The sequence below is a fragment of the Panthera uncia genome, assembly GCF_023721935.1.
Source record: "Panthera uncia isolate 11264 chromosome A1 unlocalized genomic scaffold, Puncia_PCG_1.0 HiC_scaffold_17, whole genome shotgun sequence".
Classification (NCBI taxonomy): Eukaryota; Metazoa; Chordata; class Mammalia; order Carnivora; family Felidae; genus Panthera; species Panthera uncia.
Genome location: NW_026057577.1, coordinates 29,529,585 through 29,547,295, shown reverse-complemented (window position 1 = coordinate 29,547,295; position 17,711 = coordinate 29,529,585).

The window sequence follows — 17,711 nt, the reverse complement described above, 5'->3', positions numbered from 1 at the left end:
TAGTTCTGGGGTAGAGCCTGAGAATTTGCTTTTCTACTGACCTCCCACGTGGTACTCACACTGCTGATCCTGGAATCACACTTTGGGAATCAGTGATCTAAGACAGAAGTCAGCCACTGTATGACCTGTGGGCCATCTCCAGCTTGCCTCCTGTTTTTTTTTTTTTTTGTAAATAACATTTTATTAGAACACAGCCATGCTCATTCATTTACATATTCTCTATAGCTATCGTCACAATATAATGGCACAGTTGAGTAAATTACAACTATATAATTCATAAAGCCTAGAAAAACTACTCTGTGGGCCTTTGCAGAAAAAGTGTGTCAACCCTGAATCTAGGAGAGAATAGTCTGATCTTGGGCCTCTTTCCGTGGATAAAGTTATCAGAGAAAACACAGGGCACCCAGTTAAATTCAAACTTCAGATAAATAAAAGATTTTTGTTTTTTTTACTGTAAGAATGTCTCCAATTTTGCACACATAAAACCATTTTGCAAAACAGTCTGCCAGTTTCTTACAAAGCTTAATATAGATATAGTGTATGATGTACTCCTTGATCCTTTGTATTTACCAAGATAAGTGAAAGATCCGTGCATACAAAGACAGGCATATGAATGTTTATAACAGCTTTGTCTTTACTTGCCAAAACCACGAAACAATTCAAATGTCCATCCACAGGTGAATAACCAAACCAACTGTGGTACATGATGGAATACGACTCATCCATAAAAGGGAATAAGCTGCTGATTCATGCAACATGAAGGAATCTCAAAATAATTACACTGAATGAAAAGAGTCTGACAAGATTATATACTGTTTAATTCCATTTATGTAAAATTCTAGGAAACACAAACTGTTATATAGCAACAGAAAGTTGACCAGTGGTTGCCTGGGGATTGGTGTAGCCGGGAGGGGTGGAAGGGAGAAGTTACAGAGGGCACAAGGAAACTTCTGGGGGGATGGATGTGTTCATTATCTTGTTTGTGGTGTTGATTTCACAGGGATACACAGATGATAAGACATTTCAGTGGTACATTTTAGGTATGTGCAATTTATCGCATGTCAATTACCTGTCTGTGACGCTGTGGAAAAAGCCAGTTCAGCACTTCACCTTCTGATTCCATCAGTCTCTACTGCCTGTACATTCTGATCAGAGACTTCAGGCTGGAGCAGTTGCTGACTCACTGACTCACTCTGGCAACAGCCCCATTTATCTGAACTCTTTGTAGCTGGGAGTCTAATCTCTACTATTAGATTATTAGGTCCTGAAAGGCAAATCCTCATAGTTGGATGCCCCTGGGCCTGCACCCTGGCTTCCTGCTCTCTGGTCTGCCACCTTACTGGCAACTTCAACCTGTATTAAGTATTTCCTAAGTCTATGATGTTGTAATCAGAAACCAGGTTGGCCCCACCTTGGCAACTGGTTCCTAGCCCTACCAAAAAAAAAGTCTCTGGTTGCCCAGAGTCCTAAATCCTCAATCCTGGCCAGAGCCAACCTCAGGCCATGTCCCTGGAGGACACACATGCCCCTTGCCAGAATGTATCTGCATCTCTCTAGGTGCTTCTGTTAGCTTTCTGTGTAAGGATTTTCCACCACGTCCCAGAGAACAGGTTGAGAGTAACCTTGATCTAATCTGTTTGGGAGTGAGGTCTAAAGGTTAAAAATTGAAGCTGGTGTCACTGAGTCAATCATTCCCCTTTGTTATCTACCTGATGGGCTGGCAGGGTCTGATGAGAGCAGAGTACAGATAAGCAGAGAGATGTCTCATTCCTGGCCTTGTCCCAGAAAAAGGCTGCCTGTGGGCCAGGCAGATACGGGGGCTCTCTCTCCAGGAGCAACTTAGTAAGGGAATTCCAAGAGGAGACTACACCACATGGGAAAGCATTTCCCCAGATATCTTTCTGAAACACGAGTAATTTCCCCCCAAATTGATCTCTGTATGGGTCTCATCATGATTCTCAATATTAAATAAATCAATATGAAGTGGAATGTAGATGCAAAAGAACTTCTCATAAATGTGGAATGTAGTACATTCCTTGTGTTGGATGGAATTATTAATGAGCACTAATGACTAATTAATTTTAAAAAATGTCCGATCCAAACAACCGTACTTTCCCGTTCCACAGCCTGCTCATGTCTGAGTTGCTGGCAGCTCTCTGAGATCCTAGAGAAGATTTCACCCCCTTTGGATAATGGACTTGACAAAGTGAGAGAGATCTGGGTGGGTTTCCCTGGGGGCTGGCTCGGAATAGCTGAGCACTACAGGTCAGCACACACTTGCTCTTTGTGGGGATCAAGGCCCCTTAAGGAGTAGAGCAGAGACCACAAACCTAGCCCACGCTGACACTCTGTCTCCCCTATTTTCCTTCTTCCCACTGGAGAGCTGCTAAGTCTGCTTGGCCTCCCTGCCCAGGGCTCCCTAGGGTAGAGCCCAGAGCCCTTAATGTGGACCAGTGCAGATGCCTGTCCTCTCCCAGAGCAGAAGCAGTAACAGTGTCTTAATACGCTCCATCCTGCAGGAGATGCTGTATGTCTCCTTACTCAAGCCTCCCAACAACCCTGTGAATCAGCAGTTCCTATTCCCATTTCACAGCTGAGGAAGTTGAGGACTAAAGGAGATGACCAATGCTTCTCACACTTCAATGTACGTTGGAATCACCTAAAGAATCTTGCTACATGCAGATTCTGGTCTGGGCTGGGACCTAGGATTCTGCATTTCTAACCTGTATAGGTGAGTAGCCAAAGGCTGTGTGAGCTCTGTCCAACTTCAAGGCCTAGGCCCTTCTATTTGACAGTCAGTTGTGTGAGGCACAGAGTGGGCGGGGAGGGGGGCAATACAGTGATGAATGAGCAAAACTCTGCCCTTGAGGGCTCCCCACTTGGTCAGGGAGGCAGACACCTCCCAAGACAACACAAGGTATGAAGTGCTATCTTAATCCTGGGAACAAATTCCTACAGGTGGGAGCCATAGATAAAAGGGGGAGAACAGAAAGTGGTCCTGCCTGGGGAGCAGAGGGTCAGGGGGGAACTCCCAAAGCTTAGCCTTCAAGGAAAGGCAGAACACAGCGCCCGGGGGTTGGGGGGGGGGGGAGAGAGTTGACATCAAGGGACGTTTCAGTGTGAGAGGACAGCACAGGCCTAAGGCCCGGAGCTGTGGCAGGGAGTGTGGCGTTCCGGAACGGTGAGAATTCTAGTGTGACTGGAGTGTGTCCTCTGCTCCCCATCTGCACAGTGTTTGGCTTTGGTCAGTAATTTCTGCTGTCCTCCAGTCCTGAGTCCCTCACACAGTGGCGGGCCCTGAGTAAGTAGGTCAGGAGGGAGCTGTGAGGGCTGCAGCCAGGGGCTGGAGGACGCAGGACTGGCCCCGCTTCTGCCTAGTTCTGGCCACCTGCTCTGCTGGTTGTACCTCCTCCTCCTCCTCCTCCTCCTCCTCCTCCTCCTTCTCCCCCCTTCCTCTTCCTCCTCCTCCGCCATCCTAGAGCTAATGAGACAGAGAGGAAGGAGAGGGCTGAGGATGTGCTACCCTGGCTGCTCCCCAGGAAATGAATTTGAGAGGCAGAGGGGGCCCACTGTCCAAAGACTCCGGACCCTGGTTGCACACTAGAGTTACCCAGGGAACTTCAAAATGGAGGGAGGCCCAGACCCCACCCCAGAGCTTCTCCCTTAGCAGGGCCTGCGGGCTGAGGCCCTGGCATCAGATTTGAAACACTCCCAACAGATTCAAATGTGGAGCCAAGGTGGAGGAACCCTGATAGGCACACACTCAGAAAAGCCTGGGGCAGAGGGAGCCGGTACGATTCCTGGGGGAGCAATAAATGTTTCAGACACAGGCCCGGATGAAAAAAACGCCAAACTATGCTCCTTTTCTAATATAATATAAAGAACCGAGACGAAAGAGGCAGGAGGCCGGAGCCTAAACCATATGCTGTTTGTCAGGATTTTTTAAGATTAAATTCTGTTTTTAATAATATTTATGGGTTTCATCTGATTATATCAGAAATATTCGGCCGCTGCAGAATATTTGAACAATTTCAAAAAAAAAAAAAAGTGTAAAGAAGAAAATAAAAATCTGACAACCGAAGATAATGACCCTTATGGGTATAGGTCTTTCTAGTCTTTTTCTTAGGCACGTCGGTCATAAACATATATCCACATGTAGCTATCGATACAGACCTCATGGCCCACACAACTCTCTCCCCCTGATACTACACTTGATGCTTATTTGTTAATTCCTCCCCCAGCACCCCCAGAGCAGTCTCTACAGGCGGGAAGTCTGTTTTCCTCTCCTCCTGATCCCCAATGTCTAGAGGATCTGGTGCACAGCAGGCACTCCGTAAGTACTGCTTGAACGGGAGTATAATGGTTAAGGTCACGGCTGATGAAATCAGACCTGCGTCTGACCTCAGCTCTGCCGCTTACTTCAACAAACTACCTCTCTTTGCTAACCCTCAGTTTCCCTCATCTGTACAATGGGCATAGAAAGAAAACCGGTCTGACACAGCTTCTATAAAACTGCTCAGCACGGGGTGTGGTACACAGCAAATCCTCAGTAACTGTTATGTTGACTCTTAGGTCACATATTAGGCAAATCCTTTAGGACATTTGAAAAGAAGGCATGGGCCACAAAGTCTACTGGTGTGGATGGAGGATTTCTGTACCTTAAAGACACTCAGACCTGAGAGAAAGAAGCACTGACCTTCAAGGGACCTGACCTATCAAGTTCTGTTTTAGAAGACCCCACCCCCCGAAAATGCGTATTCAGAGTATCCTCTTTCCTTAGATCCTAGGCGCTTTCTTCAAGATGCAGGAAAGGACAAAAAGTACCTTGGGATAAAGCTCAGCAAAAGAGCTGAGTGCTATTCAACAACATTGTTTTTCCTTTTCTCCAATCCTTATTCAGCGGGCAGATTCGTGTCCTGGCAACAATTCGGCGATGCTCCCTCATCCCACGTGGAGGGGCTCCTCCACCAGTCCACAGGCCTAAAGATGAGCACTGCTGGTTCACAGCATCGGTCCCCCTACAGGACCCCCTGCTTTGAAGAAGAAGGTGTGTACCTGGCTCTGGGGAAAGTGGATTAAATCCCGTGTCACCTTTTGGTCATCACTAGATGTCTTTAATTACATTACTATCTGAGAACCATAATAGAAGCTTAAATAGAGGGGGAAAATCTCCAGCATCTGGCACAGGGCCTTCCACAGAGTAAACTAAACACTCAATAAGCATTTCTTGAATAAAGACCAAAATCACACATACTGATTTTATGTGATCGAGTTACTTTTAAGTAAATGCTACCTGTTTACATCTACACGGAACACAAACAAATGGTCTTATCTGAGTGTTAATGGTTCTTTCTATTTCACCCTGAACATGAGATGCTTCCTCACGTGTATCTCTTTCTACCTTTAAAATGCTCAAACCCCTTAACCCAGAAAGTAGAAGACGACTCTGCATCTTTCCCCTGGTTCATTCAGACTGGTTCTTGTCTCTACTGTACCTGGCAAGCATTATTGATATATAATTCTTACATCTGGCCAGTGCTGCCCAAGAGTAGTGTCCACTGTGATGGACTATCTCTGGCAAGTTTGTGGGTTGTGGCCAAGAGAAAGCACAACAGACTATAGTCTGGGACAGGTTGGTGGCGGTGGCTGCCTGAGTCAGAACTCCTGAAGCTTCTGAAGTGATGTTTAACCATTTTTGTGAAAGCCATCACAGTGGTAAAAAAGGCAATCTTGTGAATCAGACAGAAATGGGTATAAGTCTGTGGTGCCTGGGTGGCTCAGTCCGTTAAGCATCTGACTTCAGCTCAGGTCATGATCTCACAGTTTGTGGGTTCGGGCCCCGCATCAGGCTCTGTGCTGATGGCTCAGAGCCTGGAGACTGCTTCAGATTCTGTCTCCCTCTCTCTCTGCCCCTCCCCTGCTCACTCTCAGTCTCTTTCTCTCTCTTTCAAAAATAAATAAACAATAAAAAAAGAAAAAGAAATGCTTATAAGTCTTAGCACTGCCAATCCTTTTTCTGTGACTGTAAACAAGTCATTTCACTTCTCCAAGTCTTAGGAAGTGATGGCATAAGCATAGAACTTACCGGGTCACTGGAAGGATTAAGTGGGATAAATGCATAGCAAGGATTTAGCAAAGGGTCTGGGATACTGAAAGCAATAATGGTAATAACCAAGTCATAATTACAAATGAAAGTAACTATATGGTTAATGTTCGTCTTGAAATAGAAACAGTATGAGGTGTTACAAACGTCCTCCAAAGACCCAGCATTTTTTTATTCCCTCCTTTTTGTCCACTGATCATTACGGAAGCTAAGCTCAGCACAGAATAACACAGAGATAAGCTTGGCCTGGAGGGGAAAACACTGCCCCACCCCTCACTGGGCCATGGCCTGCCTGGACAGCAGCGAGAGCCCCTCTACACTTCCCCACTTCTGCTTCAAGTTTCATTTTCACTAAATCCCAAAGCTTTGGGAAAAAGAGGAAAATAAAGACTCGTATAATATTTCATCTAAGGGGAAAATAGGTTCCTGGGACGAAACCATTAAGACAAGCTATTTTTTTCATTATAGGCTAAATTCTTGGCAGATTCAATGTAGAATAAATTTAGATCATAACATTCAATAGCTAAATAGCTATAGAGCTAACTAAATTGAATAAGAATCTAACATCAGGGCACCTTCAATGAATGCAGTCTTTGTGCAGGATGCTTTTTATCATTTGCCGCTCATTTCTTTCAGTGAAGAACTCTGCCGTCAGGTTGTCTTGAATCACTTTTCCTCCCAGGTATGAATGTTTCTAAAGCAAAGATTGGGGTCAGAACAAGATGCAGATGGAGAAGGTGTCTGCAGGGGGAAGGGCTGTTGATGAAACTGGGTAGGGCCCGGCCAAACATGACTTCTGTCTCAGGGATGGAGTTACATTTACTCAGTGCCCAGAGACTGATGTCATACAATATCAACTTACCATTTTCCAGTAAAAGTTAGAAATTCTAAGGGGATCACACATGTTCCTCTTTGGACCCACGTCCTTCTCCTTGTGCACCCTCTCTTTACATGAAGGCCAGTGATAATCAGAAAGTGGCCACCTAAACAAGGAATCCCAACGAATTATTCATTCAACCGCCCTTTACTGAACAGCTGCCTCTGTGTGAGGTACTATGAATGATGAATAGATCGTACCTCATTCTTGCCATCATGTAATCCACAATCTATTAAAGGATATAAACAGGTACCTGAGCAACTCTGAAATGATGTGGAACTTGTAGAATGTGGTGTGGCAGGTGTACAATGCTATGGGGGCCCAGGGCAGAGGCACCCTTTCCAGAATGAGGGGCTGGACTGGAGAACATTTGGGAAAAGCTTGGCGGCAGTGATCCTGGAGCTAACGTCTAAAGAAAGGCTGCAAGGTAGCAGATCAGGAGAAGGCTGGTAAGGGGTGAGAGGGAGAGAAAGCAGGGAAGAGAGTCCTAGGAATATTAGTTCTTGTGGCTCATAAGCCACATGTCTCTTTCTCTGCAGGGATGTTCGAAGCTGAATATTATATCCATCACAGATATATAGTTTCCCCAGAGTCCACACCACTTGTCCTTGGGCACCTTTCTCTGGACATTGCTAGGAAGGCTAATGTCAGTGTCTCCCCTCATGAGTGTCACGCTGAGCAGCATCATCTCATTGAAAAATCAAACCAATCTTGCTGGCCTGGAGCATATTCTATCTTTGACTTTGTACGTATCTATTTTGATCTGTTATGTTTTGGTGCTTTCCTCATTTCTCAGAGAGCAATTAAGCATTCAGCAGGACCAAGCTTTTTTCCCAGGAAAAACACCCCTTGATGAAATACCTATGTATTACCTATATGATAATTTTTGAAAATGGTAAGGAGGACTCCCCTAGATTTGAGGACCAGTGAAATGTAGTATACTTCTCTGGATAATTACTTGTTCTTTCTTCCCTTGCTTGGTAAATTTATTATATGGATGTGTTGTCCCACAGAGCAGAGATAAGGTGTTGAGCAAAAATAAGACAGAGTTGGGGTGCCTGGGTGGCTCAGTCACTTAAGTGTCCAACACCTGACTTCAGCTCAGGTCATGATCTCATGGTTTGTGAGTTTGAGCCCCACATGGGGCTCTGTCTGCACTGACAGTGCAGAGCCTGCTTGGAATTCTCTATCCCCCCCTCTCTCTCTGCCCCTCCTCTGCCCATGGTGTCTCTATCTCTCTCAAAATAAATAAATAAAACTTAAAAAAAATAGACAGGGTTGTGACCCTAATGAAGTTCACAGTCTTGGGAGAGAGAGAGAGAACGATCAAGTGGTCAAGGACCTAAATGTGAAATTACAACTGTGCTAATGTCATATATAAATGAGACTGTATAATAATGGTGACAAGAAAGAGAGAGGCAAACCCGAAGTACAAGGATTGTAGAAAGTTGCCACATAATGGAAAGGGGTTAGTTTCGGTCTAAGCAGGGCAAGTAAAACCACCTCGAGTCAGGCAGCACGACTATGAAAGAGGTTACAGTTTTCTAAGAACTAGGAAAAGAAGCAGAGCCTGACTATAAAATAGGGCTCAGCTTTTAAATCTGAGGCTCAAGTAGAATTATTCTGCACATGCAGCCAAATCCATCAGTATCCCATGTCGTGGGCCGGTGACCTCAGCCGGCCAGAGATGTCACATCTGCTCTCCCTATTTGGGAAAATGTCTTTCCACCCCGGGAAGTCTGGAAATAAGCCTAGAGTTGGTTAAATAGGAAAAACACACCCAGAGAACGAACACTTCTGTGTCGGGCTTTGAAAGGTTTTGGAATCATAATGACTTGTATGTGTTTATTTGTTATTTATGGCAGTGCTTCCCAACCTTTATCAAGTCATGAGACAAATAATATATCAAAGGAATACTGGGGTTGCTAACTGAAGGAATTTGGAACCCCATATGAAGGCTACTCTTAGTAGGATGCAATCACACCATGGACTCTGGCTGCCTCAGGGCTCACCCGCCTGCCCCATGGATTGAGGGCATCGAATCTGAGACACGCTGGGAAGACTGGTGGATCAATGCTGATTTCAGGTGTATGAAATTGGTAAACTGAGTAACCCACCAGACTTGCTATTTCGATTTTAGGTAGTTAATGAGTAATACACTTGTGATTTTAATTTGAAAGGCTTCCAATAATTTGGCTGATTACATTTGTGGACCCTGTTTATTTGATAATCTGATCCATTAAGTCCAAAAGTTGAGATTTATTCATTTTGAAAGTAATGTTTAAGTGCCTAAGAAAACTGTGTTTAACTTGTAGGTCTTCAGGCAGCTGTGCCCTGGGAGAATCACATCTATTGTATTTGTAATTGCAACCTAAAACATTTGGGGAGGTATGATTAAGTAAGACCATTAAGGTTAAATTGTATAGAACACTTAATCTGTTAAATGTATAATTAACATTACTATTAATAAAATTACATTAATCAAATAATAAAGTATACATTTCTTATTTTTATACTGAAATAAACTAGATTGATAAATTAAAAAACATGGTTCATCATTGATATTAAAGCTTAAGAGAGGCTAGTTTTCAAAATTTTTCAATCGTAGTAATTCTAGTATTAAAATGTAAGAAAATAGTAAATATTTCATTGAATGTGCAAAGTTCACCCACACACAACACAAAACTAAATTGACAAGATGAAGACAAGAACATGGTCAATAAGAATACGTAATAACAGAGTTTGATTTGGTCTAGAAGTCCAGAAAGTTTTTCCATAAGGAAGAAGGTTCAGCCAGGAGTCAAAGATTAAGAAACAAGTAGGTCCAGTGAGGTGAGGGGCATACTGAGAAGAGCATACTGAGTACTGAAGAAGGAGGCGAAGGAAAAAGAGAAGAAGCAGAAGAATGAAAAGAAGGAAGGGACAAGGAAGAACTGGAGGCAAGTGTAAGGGCTCTGGGGTAGCCTTAGCAATTAGGGAATAAAAAACTAATTGGCCAGTCTGGAGTATGGAGGAACAAGGGAGAGCAGACAGCAAGGTCCCCAAGTGTGGTCTCACCTCCTTTCATGTTCTGCATGGAGTCCTTTCTTTAGAGAGGTTTCTTCCACCTCGTTTCTAAAATTACTATTAGTTGGTTACTTCCTAGCTCCTTTTACTAAATGTTTCTTCATAGCACTTATCATCCCCTGAAAATGAATCTCTATTTTTTACACTTTTTAAATTGTTGATTTCCCCCACTAGAATATATCTTCCATGGCTCAATGAAGCCAAGAATTGTTTGTTTTACCTCTATTTCCATGGTGCTCTGAATGGTGTGTGCATTCAAAATACGCAAGCATACCTTATTTTATTGCACTTTGTTTTACTGAGCTTCACAGATCTGAATTTTTACAAAATGAAGACTTGGGACAACCCCGCACTGAGCAAATCTATGGGTGCGATTTTTCTAACAGCATTTTCTCACTTTGTGTCTCTGTGTCAAATTTCGGTAAATCTTGAAATATTTCAAACTTTTTAATTATTATGTTTCTTACGATGATCTGTGATCAATGATCTTTGATGTTACTACTGTAACTGTTGGGGCACCAAGAACCCTGCCCGTATGAGATGGCGAACTAAAGTGATAAGGGTTATGTGTGTTCTGACTGCTCTCCTGACCAGCCGTTCTCCCATCTCTCTACCTCTCCTCCTGCTTCACTATTTCCTAAGACACAGCAGTACTGAAATTAGGCAAATTAAAAACCCACAATAGTTTCAAAGTATTCAAGTGAAGGGAAGAGTCACATCTTTCACTTTAATTCAAAAGCGATAAATGATTAAGCTTAGGAAGGCAAGTTGAAAGCTAAGATAGGCTGAAAGCTAGGCTTTTATGCCAGTTAGCCAAGTTGTAAAAACAAAGAATTCCTGAAGAAAATTAAAAGCGATACTTCAGCAAACACAGAAATCATAAGAAAGGGAAACAGCCTTATTGCTGATATGGAGAAAGTCTGAGTGGTCTAGATGGAAGAGTAAACCAAGCACAATTCCTCAGCCAAAGCCTAACCCAGGGCAAGGCCTTAATTCTCTTCAGTTCTGTGAGTGCTGTGAGAGGAGAAGAAGGTACAGTAGAAAAGTCTGAAGCTAGCAGGGGTTTGTTCATGTGGTGTAAGGAAGGAAACCATCTCCAAAACATTAAAGTGCAAATGAGGCAGTGAGGGCTATCCACGGGATAGCTAAGGAAGTTATCCAGGGATCTAGCTAAGATAATTTGTGAAGGTGGCCTTAGCAAAAAATAGCTTTTCAAAGTAGCCAAAATGGCCTTCTGTTGGAAAAAGATGCCATCTAGGACTTTCATAGCTAGAGAGGAGAAGTCAATGTCTTGCTTCAAAGCCTCAAAAGACAAGCTGAATCTCTGATTAGGGGCTAATGCAGCTGGTGATTTTAAATTGAAGTCAATGCTTATTTACCATTCAGAAAATCCTAGGACCCTTAAGAATGATGCTAAATCTACCCTGCCTGTACTCTAGAAATGGAGCAACAAAGCCTGGATGACAGCACATCTGTTTACAATATAGTTTACTGAATATTTTAGACTGCCTGTTGAGAACTACTGTTCAGAAGAAATGATTTCTGGGGCACCTAGGTGGCTCAGTTGGTTAAGGGTCCAACTTCGCCCCAGGTCATGATCTCACAGGTTCATGGGTTAGGGCTTGCGTCGGGCTCTGTACTGACAGCTTGGAGCCTAGAGCATGCTTTGGATAACTCTCTCAAATAAATAAACATTTAAAAATTTTTCTAAAAAAAAGAAAAAAAAAGATTCCTTTCAAAGTATCACCATCATTGACAATGCACCTGGGCACTCAAGAGCTCTGATGGAGATGTACGATGATATTACTGTCATTCTCTTGCCTACTAACACAGCAACCATTTTACAGCCTGTGGATTTAGGAGTCATTTTGACTTTCGAGTCTTATTCTTTAAGAAATATATTTCATAAGGCTATAGCTGCCATTGAGAGTGATTCCTCTTATGGGTCTGGGCAAAGTAAGTTGAAAATTTCTGGAAAAGATGCATGATTCTACATGTCATTAAGAACATTAGGGATTCACAGGAAGAAGTCAAGCTGTCCACATGCACAGGAGTTTGGGAGAAGTTGACTTCAACCCTCATGGATGACTTTGAGAGGTTCAAGACTTCACTGGAGGAAGTCACTGAAGAGTGGTAGAAATAGCAAGAGAAGAGAACTAGAAGTAGAAATGGAGCCTGATAATGTGACTTAATGGCTGCAATCTCATGATAAAACTTTAATAGGTAAGGAGTTGCTTCTTATAGATGAATAGTTTCTTTCTTTCTTTCTTTCTTTCTTTCTTCTTTCTTTCTTTCTTTCTTTCTTAAATATGAAATTTATTGTCAAATTGGTTTCCATACAACACCAGTGCTCATCCCAACAGGTGCCCTCAATACCGATCACCCACCCTCCCCTCCCTCCCACCCCCATCAACCCTCAGTTTGTTCTCAGTTTTAAAGAGTCTCTTATGTTTTGGCTCCCTCCCTCTCTAACCTTTTTTTTTATTCCTTCCCCTCCCCCATGGTCTTCTGTTAAGTTTCTCGGGATCCACATATGAATGAAAACATATGGTATATGTCTTTCTCTGCCTGACTTATTCCACTTAGCATAATACACTCCAGTTCCATCCATGTTGCTATAAATGGCCAGATTTCATTCTTTCTCATTTCCACCTAGCATTCCATTGTATATATGAACCACATCTTCTTTATCCATTTGTCAGTGAATGGACATTTAGGCTCTTTCCATAATTTGGCTATTGTTGAAAGTGCTGCTATCAACGTTGGGATACAAGTGCCCCTATGCATCAGCACTCCTGTATCCTCTGGGTAAATTCCTAGCAGTGCTATTGCTGGGTCATAGGGGAGATCTATTTTTAATTTTTTGAGGAACCTCCACACTATTTTCCAGAGCAGCTGCACCAATTTGCATTTCCACCAACAGTGCAAGAGGGTTCCCGTTTCTCCACAGCCTCGCGAGCATCTATAGTCTCCTGATTTATTCATGTTAGCTACTCTGACTGGCATGACGTGGTATATGAGTGTGGTTTTGATTTGTGTTTCCCTGATGAGGAGTGACACTGAGCATCTTTTCATGTGCCTGTTGGCCATCTGGATGTCTTCTTTAGAGAAGTGTCTATTCATGTTTTCTGCCCATTTCTTTGATGGGTTATTTGTTTTTCAGGTGTGGAGTTGGGTGAGCTCTTTATAGATTTTGGATACTAGCCCTTTGTCTGTTATGTCATTGGCAAATATCTTTTCCCATTCCGTTGGTTGCCTTTTAGTGTTGATTGTTTCCTTTGCAGTGCAGAAGCTTTTTATCTTCATGGGGTCCCAATAGTTCATTTTTGCTTTTAATTCCCTTGCCTTTGGGGTGTGTCAAGTAAGAAATTGCTGCGGCTGAGGTCAGAGAGGTTTTTTTCCTGCTTTCTCCTCTAGGGTTTTGATGGCTTCCTGTCTCACATTCAGGTCCTTTATCCATTTTGAGTTTATTTTTCTGAATTGTGTAAGAAAGTGGTCTAGTTTCAACCTTCTGCATGTTGCTGTCCAGTTCTCCCAGCACCATTTGTTAAAGAGACTGTCTTTTTTCCATTGGATGTTCTTTCCTGCTTTGTCAAAGATGAGTTGGCCATACGTTTGTGGGTCTAGTTCTGGGGTTTCTATTCTATTCCATTGGTCTGTGTGTCTGTTTTTGTGCCAATACCATGCTGTCTTGATGATTACAGCTTTGTAGTAGAGGCTGAAGTCTGGGATTGTGATGCCTCCTGCTTTGGTCTTCTTCTTCAAAATTACTTTGGCTATTCGGGGCCTTTTGTGGTTCCATATGAATTTTAGGATGGCTTGTTCTAGCTTCGAGAAGAATGCTGGTGCAATTTTGATTGGGATTGCATTGAATGTGTAGATAGCGTTGGGTAGTATTGACATTTTAACAATATTTATTCTTCCAATCCATGAGCATGGAATGTTTTTCCATTTCTTTATATCTTCTTCAATTTCCTTCATAAGCTTTCTATAGTTTTCAGCATACAGTTCCTTTGCATCTTTGGTCAGGTTTATTCCTAGGTATTTTATGCTTCTTGGTGCAATTGTGAATGGGGTCAGTTTCTTTATTTGTCTTTCTGTTGCTTCATTATTAGTGTATAAGAATGCAATTGATTTCTGTACATTGATTTTATATCCTGCGACTTTGCTGAATTCATGTATCAGTTCTAGCAGACTTTTGGTGGAGTCTATCGGGTTTTCCATGTATAATATCATGTCATCTGCAAAAAGTGAAAGCTTGACTTCATCTTTGCCAATTTTGATGCCTTTGATTTCCTTTTGTCTGATTGCTGATGCTAGCACTTCCAACACTATGTTAAACAACAGCGGTGAGAGTGGACATCCCTGTCGTGTTCCTGATCTCGGGGGAAAGCTCTCAGTTTTTCCCCATTGAGGATATTAGCTGTGGGCTTTATTCGAGGGTTTTTATTAAGAAAGAATGCTGAATTTTGTCAAATGCTTTTTCTGCATCGATTGACAGGATCATATGGTTCTTATCTTTTTTTTTGTTAATGTGGTGTATCACATTGATTGATTTGTGAATGTTGAACCAGCCCTGCAGCCCAGGAATGAATCCCACTTGATCATGGTGAATAATTCTTCTTATATGCTATTGAATTCGATTTGCTAGTATCTTATTGAGAATTTTTGCATCCCTATTCATCAAGGATATTGGCCTGTAGTTCTCTTTTTTTGCTGGGTCTCTGTCTGGTTTAGGAATCAAAGTAATGCTGGCTTCAAAGAATGAGTCTGGAAGTTTTCCTTCCCTTTCTATTTTTTGGAACAGCTTGAGAAGGATAGGTATTATCTCTGCTTTAAATGTCTGGTAGAATTCCCCTGGGAAGTCATCTGGTGCTGGACTCCTTTTTGTTGGGAGATTTTCAATAACTGATTCAATTTTTTCACCGGTTATGGGTCTGTTCAAGCTTTCTATTTCTTCCTGTTTGAGTTTTGGAAGTGTGTGGGTGCTTAGGAATTTGTTCATTTCTTCCAGGTTTTCCAGTTTGTTGGCATATAATTTTTCGTAGTATTCCCTGATAATTGCTTGTATTTCTGAGGGATTGGTTGTAATAATTCCATTTTCATTCATGACTTTATCTATTTGGGTCATCTCCCTTTTCTTTTTGAGAAGCCTGGCTAGAGGTTTGTCAATTTTGTTTATTTTTTCAAAAAACCAACTCTTGGTTTCATTGATCTGCTCTACCGTTTTTTTAGATTCTATATTGTTTATTTCTGCTCTGACCTTTATTATTTCTCTTCTTCTGCTGGGTTTAGGCTGCCTTTGCTGTTCTGCTTCTATTTCCTTTAGGTGTGCTGTTAGATTCTGTATTTGGGATTTTTCTTGTTTCTTGAGATAGGCCTGGATTGCAATGTATTTTCCTCTCAGGACTGCCTTCGCTGCATCCCAAAGCGTTTGGATTGTTGTATTTTCATTTTCGTTTGTTTCCATATATTTTTTAATTTCTTCTCTAATTGCCTGCTTGACCCACTCATTCTTTAGTAGGGTGTTCTTTAACCTCCACGCTTTTGGAGGTTTTCCAGACTTTTTCCTGTGATTGATTTCAAGCTTCATAGCATTGTGGTCTGAAAGTATGCATGGTATAATTTCAATTCTTGTAAACTTATGAAGGGCTGTTTTGTGACTCAGTATGTGATCTATCTTGGAGAATGTTCCATGTGCACTCGAGAAGAAAGTATATTCTGTTGCTTTGGGATGCAGAGTTCTAAATATATCTGTCAAGTCCATCTGATCCAATGTATCATTCAGGGCCCTTGTTTCTTTATTGACCGTGTGTCTAGATGATCTATCCATTTCTGTAAGTGGAGTGTTAAAGTCCCCTGCAATGACCACATTCTTATCAATAAGTTTGCTTATGTTTGTGAGTAATTGTTTTATATATTTGGGGGCTCCGGTATTTGGCGCATAGACATTTATAATTGTTAGCTCTTCCTGATGGATAGACCCTGTAATTATTGTATAATGCCCTTCTTCATCTCTTGTTACAGCCTTTAATTTAAAGTCTAGTTTGTCTGATATAAGTATGGCTACTCCAGCTTTCTTTTGACTTCCAGTAGCATGATAAATAGTTCTCCATCCCCTCACTTTCAATCTGAAGTTGTCCTCAGGTCTAAAATGAGTCTCTTGTAGACAGCAAATAGATGGGTCTTGTTTTTTTAATCCATTCTGATACCCTATGTCTTTTGGTTGCAGCATTGAGTCCATTTACATTCAGTGTTATTATAGAAAGATATGGGTTTAGAGTCATTGTGATGTCTGTAGGTTTCGTGCTTGTAGTGATGTCTCTGGTACTTTGTCTCACAGGATCACCCTTAGGATCTCTTGTAGGGATGGTTTAGTGGTGATGAATTCCTTCAGTTTTTGTTTGTTTGGGAAGACCTTTATCTCTCCTTCTATTCTAAATGACAGACTTGCTGGATAAAGGATTCTCGGTTGCATATTTTTCCTGTTCATCACATTGAAGATTTCCTGCCATTCCTTTCTGGTCTGCCAAGTTTCAGTAGGTAGGTCTGTCACTAGTCTTATCGGTCTCCCTTTATAAATTAGAGCGTGTTTATCCCTAGCTGCTTTCAGAATTTTCTCTCTATCCTTGTATTTTGCCAGTTTCACTATGATAGTTTGTGCAGAAGATAGATTCAAGTTACGTCTGAAGGGAGTTTTCTGTGCCTCTTGGATTTCAATGCCTTTTTCCTTCCGCAGATCAAGGAAGTTCTCAGCGATGATTTCTTCAAGTACACCTTCAGCCCCTTTCTCTCTCTCTTCCTCTTCTGGAATCCTATTATACGGATATTATTGCGTTTGATTGCATCACTTAATTCTCTAATTCTCCTCTCATACTCCTGGATTTTTTAAATCTTTTTCTCAGCTTCCTCTTTTTCCATAATTTTATCTTCTAATTCACCTATTCTCTCCTCTGCCTCTTTAATCCGAGCTGTGGTCACCTCCATTTTATTTTGCATCTCTTTTATAGCATTTTTAGCTCCTCATGACTCTTTCTTAGTCCCTTGATCTCTGTAGTAATAGATTCTCTGATGTCCTCTATACTTTTTTCAAGCCCAGTGATTAATTTTATGCCTATTATTCTAAATTCTTGTTCCATTATATTGCTTAAATTGTTTTTGATCAATTCGTTAGCTGTTGCTACTTCCTGGAGTTTCTTTTGAGGAGAATTCTTCCATTTTGTAATTTTGGATAGTCCCTGGGTAGCTCAGAACTGCAGGGCACTTCCCCTGTGCTGTCTGGAGTAACTTGTGTTGATGGGCGGGGCCACAGTCAGACCTGATGTGTGTCCCCAGCCCACCGCTGGGGCCAGTAAGACTGGTGTGTACCTTATCTTCCACTCTCCCAGTGGCAGGACTCACTGTGGAGTGGTGTGGCCCCTGTCTGGGCTACTTGCACATTGCCAGGCTTGTGGTGCTGCTTTGATGGGATGTGGTGTATTAGCTGTGGTGGTTCCGCAAGGTGCACATGGGCAGGAGGGGCAGGCTCAGTTCACTTTACAGTCAGTGGTCTCCTGCAGGAGGGGCCCTGCAGTGATTGGGAGGGAGGCCTACCCGTCAGAGGGCTGGATCCACAGAAGTGTAGATTTGGGTGTTTGCGCAACGCAAGCAAGTTCAGTGAACAGG